At 37.1% G+C, this 24421-nt stretch overlaps 1 long non-coding RNA gene and 1 pseudogene across 1 annotated transcript; one reads left to right on the top strand and one right to left on the bottom strand.

The window, feature by feature from the left end:
- Positions 1-16812: 16812 nt before the first annotated feature.
- LOC107809366 (uncharacterized) lies at positions 16813-20749 on the bottom strand. Its single transcript, XR_001653395.2, has 4 exons — positions 20595-20749; positions 20408-20483; positions 19038-19087; positions 16813-17064 (listed from the first exon to the last, which is right to left on the bottom strand). It is a non-coding gene; the product is annotated as an uncharacterized LOC107809366 (long non-coding RNA).
- LOC107809365 (G2/mitotic-specific cyclin S13-7-like) lies at positions 17540-19031 on the top strand (annotated as a pseudogene).
- Positions 20750-24421: the final 3672 nt, after the last annotated feature.

Raw genomic sequence — 24421 nt, 5'->3', positions numbered from 1 at the left:
AAAAGTTTAATTCATACACAAAAATTTCAATTCATATCCTAAAGGTTCGATTCATATCCTATAGGTTCAACTCATATCCACAAAAGTTCAATTCATATCCTAAAATTTCAATTTATAAACTAAAATTCCAATACATAAACTAAAAGTCCAATTCATATCCTAAAGGTTCAATTCATATCCTGAAGGTTCAACTCATATCCACAAAAGTTCAATTCATATCCTAAAATTTTAATTTATAAACTAAAATTCTAATACATAACTAAAAGTTCAATTCATATCCTAAAGGTTCAATTCATATCCTAAAGGTGCAACTCATATCCACAAAAGTTCAATTCATATCCTAAAATTTCAATTTATAAACTAAAATTCCAATACATAAACTAAAAGTCCAATTCATATCCTAAAGGCTCAATTCATATCCTAAAAGTTCAATTCATACACAAAAATTTCAATTCATATCCTAAAGGTTCAATTCATATCCTAAAGGTTCAACTCATATCCACAAAAGTTCAATTCATATCCTAAAATTTCAATTTATAAACTAAAATTCCAATACATAAACTAAAAATCCAATTCATATCCTAAAGGTTCAATTCATATCCTAAAGGTGCAACTCATATCCACAAAAGTTCAATTCATATCCTAAAATTTCAATTCATAAACTAAAATTCCAATACATAAACTAAAAGTCCAATTCATATCCTAAAGGCTCAATTCATATCCTAAAAGTTCAATTCATACACAAAAATTTCAATTCATATCCTAAAGGTTCAACTCATATCCACAAAAGTTCAATTCATATCCTAAAACTTCAATTTATAAACTAAAATTCCACTACATAAACTAAACCCTAGATTCTAACTAAACTATCAAGACAATACAGAGTATAATTTAAATCTAACTAAACTAAATTCAACACTAATTAAACTAACTAGTTAATAAAATTAATTAACAAAGCTAACTAAAACAAGACCTAAACCCTAATCCTTAATAAAAATTAATGTTCAAAGAATTTAAACATTAATTCATATCCTTAAACTACAATATTGAAATAATTGAAACAAAAACTAGAAATAACAAAGATTCAAGGTTATAATTCAAACCTAGGTTTTTTTAGGTGGAGAAGGAGAGAAAGGGGAAGCGGCGGCTCCGGCGGAGGCTCAGGCAGTCACAGTAGTGGCGCGGGGTGGGGGGATTGATTTGTGTGAGGGAAATAGAGAAGGGGAGGGAATGTGTTGAGAGAGTATTTGGGGAAATTTTGGGAAGAAAATAAGAGAATTGGAGGGGAAAACCCGTTTTTGAGTCTGGATTTACAAAAAAGCAAACAACGTTGGTCGCTATTTTGGTAGCTAATTAAGTTTTGACTGTTTGACCAAAATAGCGACCAACGTTGGTCGCTATTTTTGACTGTTTGACCAAAATAGCGACCAAAGTTGGTCGCTATTTCTAAAAAAAATTAAATAACTTTTTTTTCTATTTTGGTTTTTAAATATTATAAGCTATAAAAAAATCTTATTAGCTATAAATATTTATTTTATTTAACTACAATTATTATAAATAATTAAAAACTATAAGCATAATCTTTAAAAAAAATTATATTAACTAGGTAATTACTTTTAATAGATTATAATAGGTTATAAGTCGATGAATCAATTATAACAGATTAACCGATATAAGTCGAGACGTTTTGTTTTTAATATTCAACGATGAATCTGAGTAGGTTATAAGTTGATGAATCAATTTACAAGTGTATCAATACCTAAAAGAACCTGTAGTGTAATGTCAATCTATAAGTTAATTTGAGCAAAACAATATTAATCTTTAAAATACAATTGTGATTGTGTACACTGTATTCATTATTTGTATAATAATAGAGTTAATGAATTACATTCATTTATCACTAGGTTATAAGTCGATGAATCAGTTATAACAGCTGCAGAACGAGGTTCCTGACTTGCTGAATGGTGTCGTAAGCTGGCAGCTTGCTCGACTTATGATAAGTGCAAATGGAAAGACCTGTCCAAGGCACACACACACATATATATATATATATATATATATATATATATATAACACTCTTCGTTGTACTACTTCTTTAACTACATATATAGCATGTTAGAGTATATTTTAGTGTATTCATCCCTTGTATTACAAAAGTGTTAACGGATTACATTTATATTATTTAGATAGTAAATACAAAAGTGATTTTTAATTTTGACCAATGTTGACCTGAAAAGAGACCAACTTTGGTCGCTAATTATCCAGAAATTCAAATTAGCGACCAAAGTTGGTCGCTAAATATCTAGAAAATTAAATTAGCGACCAAAGTTGGTCGCTAAATTTAAATCAGATTTATTTATATTTTATATAATATTTAAATTAATAATATAATTGTTAAACGTTAGAACTGAGTCCCAGATTAGCGACCAAAGTTGGTCTCTATCTGCTTCCCCTTTCGGTAAGCGACCAACTTTGGTCGCTAACTTTGAATTATATTTATTTATATTTTATAATTTATTTTAAATAATAATATAATTATTAAAATTTTATAACTGGGTCCTAGATTAGCGACCAAAGTTGGTCTCTATCTGCTTCCCCTTTCGTGAGCGACCAACTTTGGTCGCTAATTTTAAATTATATTTATTTATATTTTATAATTTTTTAAATAATAATATAATTATTAAAATTTTATAAGTGGGTCCCACTTTAGCGACCAAAGTTGGTCGCTAATTTCAGTATTTCTTTGACCAAGCAAGTCTGATCAGTTCGGTCAATATTTTGACCAAATTAGCGACCAACCTTGGTCACTAATGTATTTAGAATAATTATTTAATTATTTTCTCCAATTTAGCGACCAACGTTGGTCGCTTTTCTTGACAGACCAATTTTGGTCGCCAAATTTTGGTCCTTTTTTTCTGGATTTCTAATAGTACTTGGAGACAAAAGGTGTGTCAGTTCCCTATATTATGGAGATTAGGGACATGTATGATGGGGCTAAGACTCGGGTTAGGACAGTAGGAGGCGACTCTGAGCATTTTTCGATTGAAATGGGGTTACACCAAGGCTCTGCGCTCAGTCCGTTCTTATTCGCACTGGTGATGGATGCATTAACAAACCATATTCAAGGGGAGGTGCCATGGTGCATGCTATTTGCCGATGACATAGTTCTGATTGATGAGTCACGAGCCGGTGTTAACGAGAGACTAGAAGTTTGGAGACAGACTCTTGAGTCTAAAGGTTTCAAGTTGAGCAGAACAAAGACGGAATACCTGGATTGTAAGTTCAACACTGAACCGGGGGGAATGGGTGTGGATATGATGCTTGAATCACAGGTTATCCCAAGTAGAGACAGCTTCAAGTACCTTGGGTCGGTTATCAACAGGGGAGGGGAGATCGATGAAGATGTCGCACACCATATTGGGGTAGGATGGATGAAGTGGAGGTTAGCATTCGGAGTTTTGTGTGACAAGGGAGTGCCAATGATACTAAAAGGTAAGTTCTATAAAGCGGTGGTTAGACCGACCATGATATATGGGGCTGAGTGTTGGCCTATTAAGAACTCACATATCCAAAAGATGAAAGTAGCAGAAATAAGGATGTTGAGGTGGATGTGCGGGCACACTAGGATAGACAAGATTAGAAATGATGATATTCGGGAGAAGGTGCACGTGGCTCCCATTGATGATAAGATGCGGGAAGCGAGACTCAGATAGTTCGGACATGTACAGAGGAGAAGCCCAGATGCTTCAGTAAGGAGGTGTGAGCGTCTGGTTGTGGAGGGCACGAGAAGAGGTAGAAGGTGGCCTAAGAAGTATTGGGGAGAAGTGATCAGGCAGGATATGGCGAGGCTTCAGATTTCCGAGGACATGACACTCGATAGGAAGTTGTGGAGGTCGAGTATTACGGTTGTAGGCTAGGAGGTAGTTGAGTCTTGCGTTACCTTGTACTGTTGTGAGCCTAGTCTGATAGGGTTTTTATCTGAAATAGCTAGGGGCATTGTCGTGCCTTACTATTTTTTCGGTGCCATCATTTTTGTTTTACATTTTTCCTTCTGCATTTTATGTTCCTATTTTTCCTATGATCTCTGTGGTGAAACTAATATTCTCTCATTTTTGTTTTTCTTATTATCTTGAGCCGAGGGTCTTCCGGAAACAACCTCTCTACTCCTTCGGGGTAGGGGTAAGGTCTGCGTACATACTACCATCCCGAGACACCACTTGTGAAATTTTACTAGGTTGTTGTTGTTGTTGTAGTAAGACACAATGTACAATGTATTTCATCTTCCGGGGGTTAGTGTGGTAATTACAACCGAATTAATTAGGCAGCTTTAATTTGACGAACTTTAATTTTATTATCTCTTCGGGATGGACAGTTGGTTTGAAGAGTGGTCATCCATACAAATGACCTGGGATCGATTCCCCCTAGCCTTTTGAGTCGAGCCTGTTACAGAGGGTTTGCCTAGTGCGATTTACATCTCGTGTGTGGTTTGCAGGCTAGAGCTCATCACAGATTGCTCACCCGAAGGGTAGAAGCTGTGACAAAGACTGTAACGACTACGGATTTTCCCGGGGTCCAAAAAAAAAGTTTTTTATGTACGGACATTAGCTAGGTTTCGGTAGAAATTTGCAAGTATTGGTTACTAAAGGAGTTGTTCTCCAAAACTTTCTAATTGAGTTGGCCACATTTTCCATTGAAGTACAAGTTTTGAGTGACAACATGATAATATTTTTTTCTAATGCTTTGAATTATTTATCTCCAATGAAATGTAAAAAATTATCAAAGAGCTGCTCCATATTGTTTTACATCGATGTACCCTCTATATAAGTTGGTAATTATACCCATATATCTAGATCAAGGCAGAAATACGAGGATTTTTAGATATATGGCATATTTTCATGTAGAAATTACATCAGGTAACCACTCTAAAGGATTGTTGTTTAGCAATTAGCCAATTTATTCTGAATTTCATTTTTTCAGCATAAAAATTATCCTAAATTATTCTAAATTTAAAAATTTTTAGTTCAAATTTATTAATTGATCCCTAAAAAGCATCCATAAGAATGTCTCCTTGTGGATCATGGAATGTTAATGAAGGCTCATCAAAATAGCAAAGATGGAAGTGACAACTATAAAGATCTTACAATTTTCATATTTAAAATTTTCCTTCTAAGTTAATCATAAATATAATTGATTGCTTGATTATTACTATTATGGTACTCCTTCAAATCTCTAATAATTAAGTATTTTAATCTATTGGTCCCAAATTCAATTTAATCAATTTAAGCATATACCAATGGCCTCCCCCATCCTTTCCCCCTCTTTTGTTCCTTGTCCTTTATGCAGATCCTTCTTGTAGACAATAGTTTGCCTTCCTTTTGCCACGTACCACGCAGGAAAAGGACAAAAGGGCATCCAACCACCTCTTCATTAATTAAGAGCACCTAAGATTCTTCCAATTACCATAAAATATCAATTTGTGCTTATGACATTTAAAATCTAAAGATTTAACCTACAAATCATAGTACTTCAAAATCTTCGGAGATAAGATATACAATCTAAATTAATAACCAAAGATCAAGAATCAATTATGAACCAACTAATTTTAGCATAAAACAAAAATACAGTCAGACGTATCAATAATAACATCCTTATATAACTGTCATTTACTATAAAAGTTAAATTTTTCTTGGAATCGATTTTTATGTTATGTTATAATATATATTTTTTTTATAACAATACTTTACTATAATAAATAAAAAATATCGGAGCAAACAAAATTGTTATAAAAAGGTTTGATTTTACATGATTTAGGGTTGCTTGCTCGCTTTAATTCGGACTTGACATTATATTCAAAGATATGACATTAGGGGCAAGTGAAGCAAAAACAAATGTATAAATGCAATAATGCAACGTAAAACTGAAAGAATTCCCGTGACTGAAGGGCAGTTGAAATATTTAAAGGCAACTTCACATGGGGATTAGGTACATACACAGCTACTGCATCTCACTCTTTCTCTTTTCTAATTATCACTTTAAGTCCTCATTATAATACTACTTTCTTGCGAGATCTTGGAAGCTTCTTTCTTGCATGTGAAGTAATTGTTTTTTCACCAAGGAAATGACGTGAAATTTTCGACCGTTATTCCTTTTTGTATCATGTATACAGTCGAAACCGGAGAGCTTGATTTCGAAGACTTGATCATATTCTGAGCTCGAGTTCGGGAAGCTCGAAGTAAGAATCGAGCCTGGCTCGGATGTGCGCACCTTGAGAAGCAAATCGGAGACTCGTCATGATCTGCCTCGAGGGTAGTACAATTTCGACGACACTAAGAAAGAGCGGAAATTTCTCAAGGACACGTGGATCAGGGCATAAATTATGGGATAAGATTTGTACGAAATAGTACAAGTCCATACTAGGTTGTTATACAGCTGTACCAATATAATTTTTTTACCATAATTGGAAATGTACCATATTAGGGTTTTCCCTTCCTATATAAAGGGGACCCCAATCATTTGTAAAGATCATCTCATTCACTGCAATAGAACATTGTACTCTGCTTTTCTTGTTTACTGTGCTCCACAACTGTTCTTCAACTTTATTGTTTTTACTTTATTGTTAATACTTTATTGCTCTTAATTCACCTCGAGGCCCCTGAGATAACCGAGCTCGAGGTCCTTATTACTCTAACTACACTGGTTTGGTTCATCAATTCGTCTTACTTAAACCTAATATTACTTGTATATTCACTAGTATTGGAATAGATTACATATCTTTAAAATCACAAATCATATTTAATTATTACTCCTATTTTTTGAGGTAAACAGTTTGACGCCCACCGTGGGGATAAGGATAATAGTGATTATTTTTTTACTTATTCTCATTACACACGTTGTTTTACACTTTTTCTTGTCAAGATTTTTTGATTCTCAGGCTGAAACATGTCTAGCACACAAAACGCACATGTTCATGACAATGAAAGTCTTGGAGAAAACAACAGTATCGGGGTTGGTGTACCACTAGTCAACCCTGAGGAAGTGCCAAATATGGAGCCAGTTGATATCAGTTCACATAATGTTCTAAACGCGAACTCAGGCACAGATCCCATAGGGAATGAACGCAGGGAAGCTCGATCTGATGACCAAGGAGCATGATGAATGGGAGATGGGGGAATCAGCCTCTAAGTGATATTTGAGATGCTGCAGGCTCAACAAATCGCCATCGCTCAACTTCAGAGTCAAAATAAGACCTTGAGCGTAGCTGAACATGAGAATACTCGACCTGTTGAACCAGAACCGGAGAGATCAAACAGAAATAACTCGGGGACTGACCCCGCCATCATGAGGATGCTCGAAGAGCTCGCCAAGAGGATCGAGACCGGAGAAAATAAGATTGAAGAAAATGACAAAAAGGTGGAGACTTACAACTCCCGTGTTGATCAAATACCTGGTGCACCCCCGGTCTTGAAAGGTTTAGATGCCAAGAAGTTCATACAAAAACCATTCCCTGCAAGTGCGGCTCTGATGCCCATTCCAAAGAAGTTTTGTATGCCCGATATACCCAAATATAACGGGACAACTGACCCTAACGAACATATTACTTCATACACTTGTGGAATCAAAGGAAATGACTTGAATGAAGATGAAATCAAGTCAGTGTTATTGAAAAAGTATGGGGAAACACTGATGTTTTAAGCGTCAATACCACACAAGAGGGGTGATTTGTGTGGTACTCAATTTCCGCTTAACTACTCTATAGAAGAACCTGTTTCTTCTAGGTGTTCCAACTACTACTATTTGCGGAATAATAAATATAGAAAATAAAGAACATAGAGATTTTTTCGTATAAAACACCTGGCTCAAAAGGTGAAAAAAATACGACCTACTACTCAGTAGGATTTTCCCAAACTTCCACTAAAATCACTCAGCCAAAACAACATTTACAAAAACTCTTTGTAGACCTAAGGATTAACTCTAATCCCGTTGTAGCACACAGCCTCAACTGTTGCGACAACTTTAAGTTAGCTATAACTTGAACACTCTAGGTACCTAATACAATTGCTTCTATGAAAGCTGAAAGGTAAAACTTTAAACCACCTACTACAATTGAACTAGAATAAAAGATAGACATAATGGAACTGGTTCTTCTATCTCATTCAAGTAGCTTCAGGAGTGCACACTCAAATCCCACATAAATTGCTTGCAAGATCGCCATGATCTTTTGCTCTCAATTCAGTTAACTTCTGCGTATGTGCATTACTTGTAAAAGAGAACAACACTGACATTTAATAGGTTAGTAATCAAAGTTTGATTAGAACTCAATTGCTGCTCTCCTATTGTAGAAGAGTTCATGATGATCTCAAACTTTAACACTATCTTCATCCTAGATTGTGTTCTCTTCATATAAGGAGACTTTCTCCCCTTATCCAATATGCAACCTTTTCGATCAGATCAGGAGATATTGCTGCTTGATCAGTAGGACTTATCTCCTTCACGTGTATCTCACATATATAGGTTGATCATGACTGTGCTTCACAAGATGGACCTGGTCCATGACTGAGTTCTTTTTGTTATTCTTCAAAACTTCACCTGTTCTTGGGCCAACAAATTCCCCCTTTTTGATGATGACAAACTCTATGCTTTTTACTGATTTGTAATCTGTAAGAACTCAGCTTAACCATCAATACTAAACTTAGAAAATTTACTTATTATCAAGGACCAGGTTAATTAGGTTATAAATATCATTTATTTTCAGAATGTGTAAAACACAATGTCTCTTCCCCCTTTGGGCATCATCGAAAAGTTGCATACAAAATGTGATACCCAGATTTTAATAAGTACTCATGGCCACTGGGGCAAATGCAAGTGCAATCATGGTGCAATCATCAGTAATCAACAAGCATATTTAAACTATCAAGGACAGATTAAACATTGAACAAGAGAAAACAGTAGTTATCATTGACAGAGATATATTTCCACCAACAATCCACAAAAAGAAAGAAAAACATTCAAACCATGAGCAAAAAAAAGATAGAAACATCCCTAATCTGGGTCACGGAGGCACTAAACAAATTCAGGAGTCCTAAGGCTTGGAGGAACTAGAGGGTTGAGTTTGTGTTTGGAGAAGACTCAGCATGTTATGAAGAATTCCATCATTCTTCTCCTTTTATTTGGCAAGCTCAGTTCTGAGACCATCCCTCTCAGTTTTCACTTCAATCAGATGAGCCCTGAGCCTAGCTATTTCAGCATCCTTGGCTGCACATTCCTGAACCAGAGTCCTAACTTTGCTGTTGATGGGTACCTTCAGAGATGAGCCAGGTTCATTTGGGATGGCAGTGACTGCATAGTCACAAATGAGAAGAGTATTGATGCCAAAGTGATCCTTGCTCGAGGCCTTTTCCCATTTCTTCAGAGGCACATTTATCCTGTTCCAGAACTGTGGTTAGAATAAAGCCATATGGAGTAGCAAGGGCCTTGGAGTCGTTTATGACCCTGTCTAGCAGCTTCATAATGAAGGCATGCCAGTTGATTTGCTTTCCTCTCTCTAGGAACTCCATAAGAACTAGATCCGTGTAATTAGCAATGTGCCTTCTCTCCTGTCTGGGATTTAAGCACTTGTTGACACATTCAAACAAGACCTTATGCTCAGGCCTCATGTCACTTTTCTGCACAGCCCTGACTTCATTCACCTCTTCTGAATCACAAAACCTCCTGGTGATTTCAAGAGCAGTAGGGAGGGAGTCCAGGCAGGGCCACCTTTGCCTTGTATAGATGAAACAAGTTTATCTCTCTGTATGCTCAGATGAACCAACCCCTCAGCAGCTTCCCCAGACCACTTCCCCCTGACTTCGTGCCACTATCTTCTACCCTTTCTGGTGCAACCCCACAGATAGCAAGAACTGCTCCCTTCCCATTTCCCCTCTCATCACCACATGCACCCTCTCTCTCTTTTTCTTTTTCAGAATTCTTTTTACCTCTACTCCTTTGTGACCCTGGTACTTCTACATCCTTAACAGACCAACCAGAATAAACCTAGATTCTAGATTCTCAAAAGAGATTACCTTAGATGGAGATTCTTGAGTCTTTTCAGAGTCAGAAGACTCAGGTCCTTCCCCCTTAGTAGCAGATTGATATGATTCAGAATCAGATCTGGAGCTGGAGTTTTGGGCCTAGATTCCCTTCAACTTTTCATTTAATTTCTTCCTCAGAGCCCCAGACGCTACAGCCTTTCGAGCAAGCTTTTTCACTCTACGCAGTCTAGGTTTTGGCGATGTACTAGGTGGAGGAGGTGTGGTTGAATGTGAGGGAGATGGTGGTGGATGAGTTCCAGGATTGTCTTGTGGGTTAGTCATGATCGTTGGTTTCATGAGAGAATTTGATAATTTAGAGTTTTGGAGAAGAGGGCAAGTGAAAGTGAAGAATTTTTTTTGACGATTTGGAATTTTAAAGATGGCAGGAAAAATGATGTGTATTTAAAGAGAGATACACATTTAATTGGTAATGACAGCCTTTTGCAGCGGTCAAATAGAGGTCTAATCAACCTGAATTTTCTAGGAATTTAACAAGTATAGGACTTTTGCTCATGATTGAATTATTAATCTTTCTAATTGTGCAGAGTATAGAAAACATACCTTAGCTTTTATATGAACCCATACTGATGAACCAGGTTCTTCATTTAGAAGTCTCTTAAACATGCCTCAAATGCCATAATAGAGAAAATTTTGTAAGAGATCAGTGAATCATATAAGCACATGTCACAGGAGTATACTAATTAAAGTATGAAGCTGAGTAAGAATTAATCTAGATAATTACACAAGTTCAGAATTCCTAGCCAATTTTTTTTTTTCATTTTTCATTTTGTTTTCACTTTTTTTCATTACATTCTGAGCTGGACCTATTAGGTGATCTTAATCATCCCTAATTCCAACCTGTTCCTCTCAAAGTTTTCTCTACTCAGTGCTTTAATGAAGATGTCAGCAATTTGTTTATCAGTAGCACAAAATTCTATGGAGATCAATCCTTGCTTATAGTTATCCCTTAAGAATAGGTGTCTAACATCTATGTGCTTAGTCCTCTTATGATGAACATGGTTCTTTGTCATATTTATAGCACTAGTGTTATCACAGAATATAGGAATGCAACCAACTTCAATGCCAAAATCTACCATCTGTTGTTTGATCCATAACAATTGAGCACAACAAGAAGCAACAACAACATATTCAGCCTCAGCAGTGGATAAGGCCAATGAATTTTGCTTTTTAGTGGCCCAGGATACAAGACATGAGCCAAGAAAGTGAGTCATACCTGAGGTGATTTTCCTATCCATAAGGAAACCTGCATAATCAGCATCAGCGTATCCTACTAGATTGAAATTACTACCTTTAGGATACTAAAGACACAAATCAGTGGTGCCTTTCAAATATCTTAGTATCCTCTTGACAGCAGTCAAGTGAGACTCTTTTGGATCAGCCTGAAAGCGAGCACAAAGCCCTACACTGAAAAAACTATGTCAGGTCTGCTGGCAGTAAGATACAAGAGTGAACCAATCATACCCTTATACAACTTCTGATCAACTGATGAACCAGGTTCATCTAAGTCTAATTTAGTGGCAGTTACAATGGGGGTGTTTATTTCCTTTGATTCATCCATTTTAAACTTTTTGATCAGCTCTTTTGCATACTTCTGCCGATGGATCATGGTTCCATTTGGGCTTTGTTTGATCTGTAAGCCTAATAAAAAGTTAAGCTCACCCATCATACTCATTTCAAACTCACTCCCCATTAATTTGGCAAAATCCTTACTTAGTTTATCAGTGATGGCCCCAAAGATTATGTCATCAACATATATTTGTACCACAAGGAGATCCTTACCTTTTTCCCCTAAGAATATGGTACTGTCAATTTTACCTCTTTTGTAGCCATGTTCAAGCAGAAATTTGGATAGTCGTTCATACCATGCTCGAGGAGCCTGCTTGAGTCCATAGAGAGCCTTGTCTAATTTGTACACATGCTCAGGACATTCCTTGCTCTCAAACCCTAGAAGTTGTTTCACAAACACTTCTTCTTTTAGGTAGCCATTCAGGAAGGTACTTTTGACATCCATCTGATGGAGAGTGAATTTCATGTGTGCAGCAAAGTCTATGAGGAGTCTTATTGCCTCTAGTCTTACAATTGGAGCAAAAGTTTCATCATAATCTATACCCTCCTCTTGGTTGTAATCTTGGACCACAAGTCTTGACTTGTTTCTTGCAACTGTTCCATCTTCATCAAGTTTGTTACTGAAGACCCATTTTGACCGATAACTGATCTGTCCTTGGGTCTTGAAACTAGATGCCAAACTTGACTTCTCTCAAACTGATTGAGTTCATCTTGCATTGCATTCACCTAATCTGCATCCTGCAAATCCTCAACAACATTTTTAGGTTTAATAAGAGATAAGAAAGCATCAAAAGCACACAAATTCTTTAATTGTGATCTAGTTTTGACTCCAGATGTTGGATCAGTGATTATGTTCTCAATAGGATGAGAACTTTGATACTTGTGAGATTTCACAACTAACTGATGTCTGCTAGATGTTTCTCCCATGTTCTGATGCTGAGGAACAAGGTCATGAACAGGTTCTTTTAGGGGATTTGTTTCAATTCCTCTTTGATCAGTTCCCCCTGTCAAGTTGATTACCTAGTTGTTTCTGAGTTTTCCTAACAAAAGCAGCAAACATGTCAAATGCTTCATCTTTAGATGTTAAAAATAGTACCCAGACAAATCTAGAATAATCATCAACAAGTACCATTACATATTTCTTTCCACCTCTGCTCATGGTTCTCATTGGACCACAAAAATCCATATGGACCAGTTCCAACGTCTTGGTTGTGCTTACCATTTTCTTGCTTTTGAAGGATGATCTTACCTGCTTCCCCCTTGCACAAGCCTCACAAACTTTGTCTTCCTTGAACTTGATGTTAGGTAACCCTATCACCAAGTCATTAGAGACTAATTTGTTTAGCTAATTCATACTAGCATGACCAAGTCTTTTGTGCCACAGGAGTCAGGAGGGGATCATTATCCAACACACTTAGGCAGGTGAGTTCATTTTCTGAAAGTGTAGATAAATCTACAATGTAAATATTATTAACTCTTTTTCCCCGCAAAACAATCTTATCAGTGGTAAGGTTAATCACAAAGCATTTAGTAGAGGTGAATGCTACAAGGTTACCTCTGTCATGCAGTTGTGACACACTGATCAGGCTGTATTTCAAGCCACTTATCAAGTAGACATTCTCAATGGAGTGAGATCCTGTCTTACCTACCTTTACAACCCCAATAATCTCACCTTTCTTCCCATTTTCAAAGGAGACATTACCTCCCTTTAAGTCCTCAAGTGAAAGGAACTGGTTCTTACTTCCAGTCATATGTTTTGAGTAGCCACTATTCATGTACCATATTTGGCTACTTCCCTTCACTTGGACCTGCAAAAAGAAATCAAGGGTTAGTGTTAGGAACCCAAACTAGTTTGGGTCCCTTTCTATAGGCAAAGGGATAAATCAGATTCCTTTTAGCCCACCCTGGCAGCCTATTTTTCTCTTGAACAAAAGCTTTGTTCTTTTGACTGGCCTTTTCTTTTGCATTACATTCATTTTTGTAATGGCCAGTCTTGCCACAGGGTGTGCAGATTTTGTTCTCAGGGAGAGTGGGGTACTTGCTTTTAGGATCCCACTTAGGTGTTTGAGTCCCATAACCAAGTCCTTTTTTGTTACTACTGTGATATTTTTGTAGCTAGGAAAGTGCATCAAAAGCCATGTTCCATTTGCAATTTCTGTCTAGTTCATGTTTTACCTTCTCTAGATCTTCTTTTAAGACTTTTATCTACTCATCCTTCATTTTTTCTAAGTTCTCTTCTAGGGTGAGATGTGTGTGGTCAGATTTCTTCCTACCTGTTCCTAGTTTCAGTTTTAAGTTCTCAGACCTAAGTTCTAGGATACTGGTGTCAAGTTCAAGAACCTGGTTCTTCAACTCAGCATTTTTACTATCACTCTCATTAGCCCTAGACTCTAGATTTTTGCACATGGCTTTTAGGATCACACATTCCCTAGACAGATCTTCCTTCTCACTGTTAATTATCTCAAACTCATCAATGAAGTCTAACAATAGCTCAGACAACCTTTCTTTAGACATGAATTTAATCTTGTCTTTGAGATGAAAGATACATACCTCTTGTTCATCATCTGATTCTCCGATGGCCATAAGTGCTTGTTCATCTCCAGCTTCATCTTCTGAGTCCTCATATGATGTTTCTCTCCAAGCAGCAACCATAGCCTTTGTTGATCCTTTGTTCCTTTTTGGTTGAACATGTTCCTTCTTCCTGTCCTTCGTTCTGCCCTTTCCTTCTTCCACTCAATTTCCCATTGATGACAGTTCTTGATCATGTGGTCGGTCTTATCACATTTGTAGCAACCCCCGTTGGTCTGTTTCTCAGGAACCCTTGGTTTGTTGAAGGTTGTACCTCTTGAAGAACCCTTTCCTCTCATCAGGTACTTTTTGAAATCTCTTGTGATCATGGCCATTTCTTCATCCTCCAGATCTGAACCTTCAGCTATTCTGAGAGCCAGACTTCTTTCCTTCTTGGGTGAGTCCATTTTCATGGTTTGCCTTCTCAGTTCATAGGCAAGGAGGTTTCCAATCAGTTCATCCAGCTTGAGGGTAGCAATATTCTTTGATTCCTAAATAGCAGTGATTTTGCTTTCCCAACTCACTAGTAAAACCCTTGCCAAGATTTTCTCAACCTTGTCTTCTTCAAGGATAATTCTCCCAAGAGATTTAAGTTCATTTGTTAGTGTTGTGAACCTTGTGTACATCTCATGGATAGATTCTCTTTCCTTCATACTGAAATTCTCATATTGAGAATATAGCAGTGTTCCTCTTGATCTCTTTACTTGAAGAGTTCCTTCATGAGTCACTTGTAAAGTGTTCCATATTTTCTTTGTAATAGTACAGCTTTGAATCCTGTTGTACTCGTCTGGACCCAGTCCACTCACAAGCCATTTCTTGGCCTTAGCGCTCTTCTCCCATTTCTTCAAATCTTCAGCAGTGCAGTCAGCTCTTGTCTTTGGCACATCCTCTCCTTCAACATTCTTCTTTGTAGTTGCTAGAGGACCATCTGTGACTATGTCCCAGAGTTCATAGTCTTCTCCTATGATGTGATCTCTCATTCTGTTCTTCTACCAAGAGTAGTACTGACCATTAAAGAGTGGAGGCCTAGCAGTGGATTGCCCTTCCCAGTTCCCAGGTGGTGAACTCATTTTGATCTTTTGTTAAGGTGTTAGCCTCTTCAAGGATAACCCGCTCTGATACCAATTGATATTTTAAGCGTCAATACCACACAAGGGGGATGGTTATTTGTGTGGTACCCAATTTTTGCTTAACTATTCTATAGAAGAACCTAGTTCTTCTAGGTGTTCCAACTACTACTGTTTGCGGAATAATAAATACAGAAAATAAAGAACACGGAGATTTTTACGTGGAAAACACTTGGCTCAAAAGGTGAAAAAACCACGACCTACTACTCAGTAGGATTTTTCCAAACTTTCACTAAAATCACTGAGCCAAAACAGCATTTACAAAAACTCTTTGTAGACATAAAGATTAACTCTAATCCCGTTGTGGTACACAACCTCAACTGTTGCGACAACTTCAAGTTAGCTATAACTTGAACACTCTAGGTACCTAATACAATTGCTTCTATGAAAGCTGAAAGGTACAAAATTAAACCACATTCTACAATTGAACTAGAATAAAAGATAGACACGTTTAAGCAACTTCAGGAGTGTACACTCAAATCCCATATAAATTGCTTGCAAAATCGCCTTGCTCTTTTGCTCTCAATTTAGTTAACTTATGCATATGTGCATTACCTGTAAAAGAGAACAACACTGACATTTAATAGGTTAGTAATGAGAGTTTGATTAGAACTCAATTGCTGCTCTCCTATCGTAGAAGAGTTCATGATGATCTCAAACTCTAACACTATCTTCATCCTAGATTGTGTTCTCTTCATATAAAGAGACTTTCTCCCCTTATCCAATATGCAACATTTTCTATTAGATAAGGAGATATTGTTGCTTGATCAGTAGGACTTATCTTCTTTACGTGCATCTCACATGTATAGGTTGATCATGACTGTGTTTGCACTACAACAAATAAGACCTTTAGCGGCAATACAAAATGGCTTTAGCGGCAATAATAATAGCCGTTATATCTTTTACTGGCCATTAGCCTTTTGCCGCTGAAACTGGGCTCGGCAAAGCCTTTAGCGGCTATTCTCGCAAAAGCTAGTAAACAGTATGTTTTATTGCCGCTAAAAGTTATTATCTTTAACGGCAATTATTTGCGGCAATTATAATGACTACTAAATCCAATCCAAAATGGCTAATTATACTTCTTTAGCGTCCATTATTATAGCCGCTACATTCAAAATAATTGCCGCTAAAGCAATTGTTTGTGACAATTATAATGGCTACTAAATCCAATTCAAACGGCTAATTATACTTCTTTAATATCTATTTTTTATAGGCGCCAAATTAAAAATAATTGTCACTAAAAGTTCGCATCTTTAATGGCAATTATTTTGTGGCAATTAAAATGGTCATAGTATCCCTTCTGAAAACATCTTAGTTTGCCCTTTTAGCTTCCATTCTAATGGCTAATATGTTTAACTAAATTGCCGCTAAAAGTCAATACCTTTAACGACATTTTGTTTTACATCAATTATAAATAGTTTAGCCACAATTAATGATAGTTACTACATTCGTACATAATATGACTCAAATAATAAAATATATTAATATTAATTAAAAAAACATAATGTATCTCATTAATCTTAACAAACAAAAGGAAGTACTAATCAAAAACATTAATATCACATTAACTTAAAACATAAAAATATATAATTTAGACTAAATAGCTAATGTCATTATATAACTAATCCAAATGATGGTCTTCAAATGATTTCCGCAACTTTTTATCATTTTGAAATCTTTCACCCGCTAAATTATCCAACATCAGACGGTATGACCTGAAATTATAAAATAATTGTGTCAAAAGAAGAGTAGCTATTCCAGATAGTGTTGACGTCTTCGAATGAATAACTGCAAATTACTTGCTATTAAATAACTGGAAAAACAATTGTCTCGTGTTACTACTCACTCTGTCAAGGAACAAAAACTGGTGAACACTTCCAAAAATAAGAAGACTAAGCAAACATAGTTCAGGTATCAAAGATTAGAGGACTTGTGCTATTTTCCAACTCAATACAGTCTGAAGAAGAGCAACTCCAAGATTTTGATTCAGAAGAGTAAATCTCAAAGCAGACAACTGGATTACCAAGAAGAGGGACAGCAACGATAACTTGATAAAATGATTCAATATTACACTGAATATCAAATGCAAGAACAACTGCTGGATCAGATCCATGGTAATATTGAGGAGGAGGGAGCATTTTCCAGTCTTGGGTTGCAGGATTGCAAACATAATAACTGTCCCACCCCTGACAAAGGAGCAACCCGCTGCTACAACTTAGGACTTTGACCCTTTCGGGCAAGAAATCAAGGGAAGGACTGGGGACTCCAATTAACATACTGGACCGATTCCTCTCGCTGAAGACGATTCCAAGGAAGGAACTTTAGTTAGTTGGCATTAGCTCAATGCTAATTGCTTGCAAGTATGAAGAGATTTGGGCACCAGAGGTAGTATATTATACACATTTCAGTATACTATTCAGTTTGTCGTGTGTAGATGGAAACTTAGATATGTTCTTGATCTCTGCAGGTGAATGATTTCATTCATATATCAGAAAATGCATATGCCAGAGAGCAAATACTTCAGATGGAGAAAGCTATTCTTGGGAAATTGGAATGGTATTTGACTGTTCCAACACCATATGTTTTTCTGGTTAGATACATTAAAGCTGCAACACCATCTAATAATCAGGAGGTACTATACTAATCTTTCTGGTTCCATCTTTCGACATGAATTCTTGTTTGGGATAATTACCTTATTGGGCCCCACCCTCCATAATAATAGCCGCAAATCTATATGTTTCGTATATTAAGTATAAGTATATATATAATACATAAAAATATACACATGACATACAAGATTATATACATACTGTTTTGACACGAATTCTTGTTTTACCTCAACTTGGCTAATAATATTTTTGTTGCTTGTTTTAGATGGAGAACATGACATTCTTTTTTGCTGAACTTGGTCTTATGAACTACAAGACCACAATATCATACTGCCCATCAATGCTAGCAGCATCGTCCGTTTATGCTGCCCGTAGCACTCTCAACAAAACTCCATTATGGACTCAAACTCTGCAGCACCGAACTAGCTACTCAGAAGATCAGTTGATGTAGTTTTCCTCAAAAACTCGTTTTAGTTTTAGTTAGTTTTCATAATAGTCTCATTGACTTAGCTTTTTGTGTAACAGGGAATGTGCAAAGCAATTGGTTAGCTATCACTTGGGTGCTGCAGAAAGTAAGCTGAAAGCAATATACAGGAAGTTTTCGAGTCCAGATAGAGGTGCTGTTGCATTCTTCCCACCAGCAAGAAATCTCCTACCTCCTACTACTACTGATGCTGCTTCCTCTTCTTGATGAATTTTATTTTTTAGTTTGGAAAGGTTTTGGATCATGTTCTGTTGAGATCTCGCTAGCTTTAAGCTTGTGTTAAGTTTGTGTTATCTCAACTAGTCAACAGAGCAGTTTGTTACAACCCACAGGTATATTTGATGGACTAATGGCCACTCAAACAGAAGTATCAATGATACAGAATCAAATAAGTAGTAACAGTGCGGGCCAACCACTTTTCAGCCTTGTAATTGAAAATTATCCAGTGTCATGGAATTTATGGAGTTTCGTCCGTGGAATTTAATACTCCATGAGAGTGGTATTTTTTACTTACCGGGCAAAAAAGTAACTATTTGTCAATTTTATCCACAAATAACAGCTGGTACAGGCCTAACACACACGGGGGAGAGATTACCTTATTTAGTGTGTTGATGTTCCATGCATGCAAGTTTCCGTCTCCTGAACCTTCAACATGAACACAAAACATCTTAGTTCTAGTATCAAAAATAAGATCATAAAGTAGAATGTCTCAAGCTTGCATTTGGCAGTGTGCAACTGTTATTACGAAAAGGATGAAAAATAAGAACCAAGCTTCGATAGCAGAATCAAAAAATCAATTCTCATCAAAGCGGAGGCACAGATAAAAAGATATTAAAGTGCAGGCAATGCAGATACATGACAATTCCCATGAAACTCTTTCATTTCATTGAAGTGAATTCTTATTCTTACGAAGCAAATAACATTTCCTATTGATTTATCCCCTAGACTGGACCTATTCTGATTCTGAATTACCCGTCACTATGCTGTTCCCAAGGAGATCACCAATACCCAAAGATTGTTTGCACAAGAATGCCTAATGCCAAAATTTCTTTTCCCTCAACCTTTGCTCAAACAATGTCTGTAATACGTACTAGCTTCCGTGCAAGAATGTTCTTTTTTCATTTATCTTTTTTCTGAAAGGAACGAAAGAGTGTCAAATACTGATGACCGTCAAGTTATTGTGCTTATACATGGCTACTAGTTCACAACTTAAATACAAGAATCCTACTGGTCAAGCTCTAAGGTTATAGGTATACTCTTTCTCTCTTACTCTTATCTATTTATTATTTTTGAGCAGTAATGATCCTTAATCACTGAAAGGTAGAAATTGAAAACAAGTTCATGCAAGATCAAGATGGTTAACATTTGTGTAGTACATCCAAATGAAACCTATGCACAACTTGCAACTAACATGAGTTTGTTTCACAAGGTCAGATCCAGCAACATAGGACAAAAAAGGTATAAAGATTGGGCAGGTATTCGGGAAGTATTTAATACCACTATGATATTCCTAGAGTGCATTAGATATTTTGATGACGGTTATGTCCCCGGACGGCTTGCACGCACTCAACTAATTCATCTGGCAGCCTGCTGCAGAGTAAAAACAATATATATATATATATATATATATATATATATATATATATATATATATATATATAATACTCGGGCAAAAAGTTTGAACATGGTTGAATTCATATCTCGACTACCGGCATTCAATTAAAACATCAATATGCATCAACTGACACTTAGAAAATTTCTGAAAAATCACAAAAATAACAGTGCCTTGAAAACAGAGGAACCAATTCAAAAACAAGAGAGTAACAGAGGAGGAATCAATTCAATCAATCGACTATCAATCTAACAACAATCAGATATCACAAACGACTTCGTAAACACAGAAAAAACTATACTTTCACAAATCCCAAAGAGCCGTAGTTGGATATCAAAAATCAAAATTGGAACCTGGTAAGCAAAAACTTTTGCCGATTAAGAGCAGAAATTGAAGGAGACGAAGGCTTTCTGCAATAATTCTTGAAACCTACACGAAACAGAAGTTGAAGACGAATGAGAGGGAGAAGATTGACAGAGAAGACTGATAATAATCGAGCAGCATCAACCCAAAATTATATATAACTCGATCGAGAACGACCTGGGATGGCCAGAGACCGTGGCAGGGCGGAGGCTTTTGCAGCGATGCTGTTAACGCGCAGGTTTTCCGTCGTTCTGTATCGTTCTAATTACAGGCGTCTTCTGTATCATTCTAATTATAGGGTTTGGTTTTTCCTTTTTTTTTAATTGTAGGGTTTTCTAATTGGAGGGAATGTAATTTATTGTCCCAAAAAATTGGAGGGAAAGATTATATGGAGGGAAAGTTAAAATAATAAAAATATAATTCAATTAGGGATTTTTAGTGGCAATTGTTTTTTATTGTCGCTAAAAATATATCTTTTACTGGCTAATGGTCATGTGCCGCTAATATTTTAGCTTAAATAATTCATTAGTGGCAATTACTTAATTGTCGCTAAATAATTGCCGCCAAAGACCTTTTTTGTAGTAGTGTTCACAAGATGGACCTGGTCCATGATTGAGTTCTTTTTGTCATTCTTCAAAACTTCACCTGTTCTTGGGCCAACAAACACTATCAACCTTCGAGCGAGGGTTTTCTTGTCTTGAGGGTCTTTGGGCTTCGAGACCTTTTTCCTTTTGTTGTCCTTCTCAGACTTCGAATTTGAAGGCTTGGTCTTTTCCCCGGACGGAGTCGGCCTCATATCGGATGCATCACCAAGGCCTGCACAGGTAAGCATGAGTAAGTTAACGCCGCCAATGTATGAAAAGTGTTTGAAACTGTTGAAAGGCACTTACCATGGTTCTTGGCCTCCCACAAAACCTTCGATAATTCACACCGCTTGCGCTCGTCGTAGGAAGAAATGGTAGATAACTTTCGGACCCAATCCTCGAGGTGGGCACCGCTGGGGGCGCCCAAGCATTGGCTGCCAAAAGAAGGATAAAAGCGTTATGAAATATGGAAGCAGAATATGAATAGATACTGGGAATACAAACTACACTTACGATTAAAGTTCCACCTCTCCGGGAATGACATTTTATCCCCGGGGATGACGTTTGAAGTTCTTACTCTAACAAATCGGCTCATCCAACCCCGATCTTTAGTTTCATCAGTACTGGCAAAAAGGCTTTGGTTGTTCGACGCTGCAGCTTAATAAACCCTCGAAATAACTGGGGCCGATACAGTCGAATCAGGTGGCTGAGGGTGAATTCCAATCCCTTGGCCTTTCGAAAAAGCACCGTAGCATGATCACGATACGCCAAAAAGAGGGGTGAATCTGACCGAGGGTGACTTCGTATGTCTTGCAGAAGTCGATCACCACCGGATCGAGAGGACTCAGTATGAAGGAGTAAGTGTAAACACTTAAAAACCCTTTCACGTGGGTAGTAATGCTTTCATTGGGGCTCGGGATCTAAACCTCAACCTCATCTCCCCAGCCACAATCCTTCTTTACATCCTTGATAAGCTTCTTCGTTATCAGGCTAATATAACAAGATGCATACTCATATCGGCCTGGGACGTCAGGAGGATTCTCAATACTAAAGCCCTTCTTAATAATGCAAGGACCGGGGGTGATTTCCTCAAGCATTGGCGGCACCACCGATTCGGCCGGCTGGGAGGCAGAAGAAGACGATGCTTTGTCCTTTTTAGGGACTGTTTTGGAAGTTTTGGTCATGGCTATAAGATAAAGAATACGGGTTGCGCAGGGATGCGGTGTTTCCGGCAAGAGCTTGGCTTTTTTCGGTGCTTAAAGAGGCGGAGGAAATGGGTGATTAGAGAAAGAGATGAAGATGGGAAAGGGGTGAAGAAAGAGTAAAGTTATTTACTTAGAGGAATCGCCTCATATTTATAGAAGGGCAACGACGGTTCGGTGGCACTAGTGGCCGACCAATACTGGCATGCATTCAATATTTTTGGGGAAGTGGACCGACAGGACGTTTCGGTCACTTCAAATGGCTGTGTCATGGGAATGATGTCATCATAAGAGGTTCGAGAAAATCGGGGTTCAAATCGTTTCTTATCATCTTACTCTAAGAAACGCGGGGACTATCTGTATATGGTCGAAATCGGAGAGCTCGATTTCGAAGACTTGATCATATCCCGAGCTCAAGTTCGGGAAACTTGAAGTAAGAATCGAGCCTGGCCTGGATGTGCGCACCTCGAGAAGAAAATCGGAGACCCGTCATGATTTCCCTCGAGGACAGTACAATTTCGATGACACTCAAGAAAGAGCAAGAATTTCTCAAGGACACGTGGATCAGGGCATAAATTATGGGATAAGATTTGTACGAAATAGTACAAGTCCGTACTAGGTTGTTATACAACTGTACCAATATAATTCTTTACCATAGTTGGAAATGTACCATATTAGGGTTTTCCCCTCCTAGATAAAGGGACCCCAATCATTTGTAAAGATCATCTCATTCACTGCAATAGAATATTCTACTATATTTTTCTCGTTTACTGTGCTCCATAACTGTTCTTCAGCTTTATTATTTTTACTTTATTGTTCATACTTTATTGCTCTTAATTCACCTCGAGGCTCTCGAGATAACCGAGCTCGAGGTCCTTATTACTCTAACAACACTGGTTTGGTTCATCAATTCTTCTTACTTACCTACTATTACTTGTATATTCACTAGTATTGGAATAAATCACATATCTTTAAAACCACAAATCATATTTAATTGTTACTCATATTTTTCGAGGTAAACATATCAGTTGTTTTATAAATAATCTTCTTTCTACACTTAAACCTCTCTATAATAGTCTTGTTTGTTAAAAAAAATTTGATTGTTATAGCGGAGTGTTGTTATAGAGAACTTATATTATAACATAGCATGAGAAAGTTAAGCTCTCATATATTATAGAGAACTTATATTATAACTTATATCATGGTTCCATTTGGGCTTTGTTTGATCTGTAAGCCTAAGAAAAAGTTAAGCTCACCCATCATACTCATTTCAAACTCACTCCCTATTAATTTGGCAAAATCCTTACTTAGTTTATCGGTGGTGGCCCCAAAGATTATGTCATCAACATATATTTGTACCACAAGGAGATCCTTACCTTTTTCCCTTAAGAATAGGGTACTATCAATTTTACCTCTTTTGTAGCCATGTTCAAGCAAAAATTTGGACAGTCGTTCATACCAAGCTCGAGGAGCCTGCTTGAGTCCATAGAGAGCATTGTCTAATTTGTACACATGCTCAGGACATTCCTTGCTCTCAAACCCTGGAGGTTGTTTCACAAACACTTCTTCTTTCAGGTAGCCATTTAGGAAGGCACTTTTGACATCCATCTGATGGAGAGTGAATTCTATGTGTGCAGTAAAGGCTATGAGAAATCTTATTTCCTCTAGTCTTGCAACTGGAGCAAAAGTCTCATCATAATCTATACCCTCCTCTTGGCGTAAACCTTGGACCACAAGTCTTGCCTTAATTCTTGTAACTGTTCCATCTTCATCAAGTTTGTTTCTGAAGACCCATTTTGTACCGATAACTGATCTGTCCTTGGGTCTTAGAACTAGATGCCAAACTTAACTTCTCTCGAACTGATTGAGTTCATATTGCATTGCATTCACCCAATCTGTCTGCAAAGCCACAACAACATTTTTAGGTTCAATAAGAGATAAGAAAGCATCAAAAGCACACAAATTCTTTAATTGTGATCTAGTTTTGACTCCTGATGTTGGATCGGTGATTATGTTCTCAATAGGATGAGAACTTTGATACTTGTGAGGTTTCACAACCAACTGATGTCTGCTAGATGTTTCTCCTATGTTTTGTTGCTGAGGAACATGGTCATGAACAGGTTTTTTTAGGGTTTTTTTTTTCAATTCCTCTTTGATCAGTTCCCCCTGTCAGGTTGCCCTGAATGGAAGGACATGTTCTATCACCTGTTCCTTCTCT

The sequence above is a fragment of the Nicotiana tabacum genome, chromosome 10 (assembly GCF_000715075.1).
Source record: "Nicotiana tabacum cultivar K326 chromosome 10, ASM71507v2, whole genome shotgun sequence".
Taxonomy (NCBI): domain Eukaryota; kingdom Viridiplantae; phylum Streptophyta; class Magnoliopsida; order Solanales; family Solanaceae; genus Nicotiana; species Nicotiana tabacum.
Note: the sequence above shows the minus strand (reverse complement) of the source record. Positions and strands in the feature narration are given on the sequence as shown.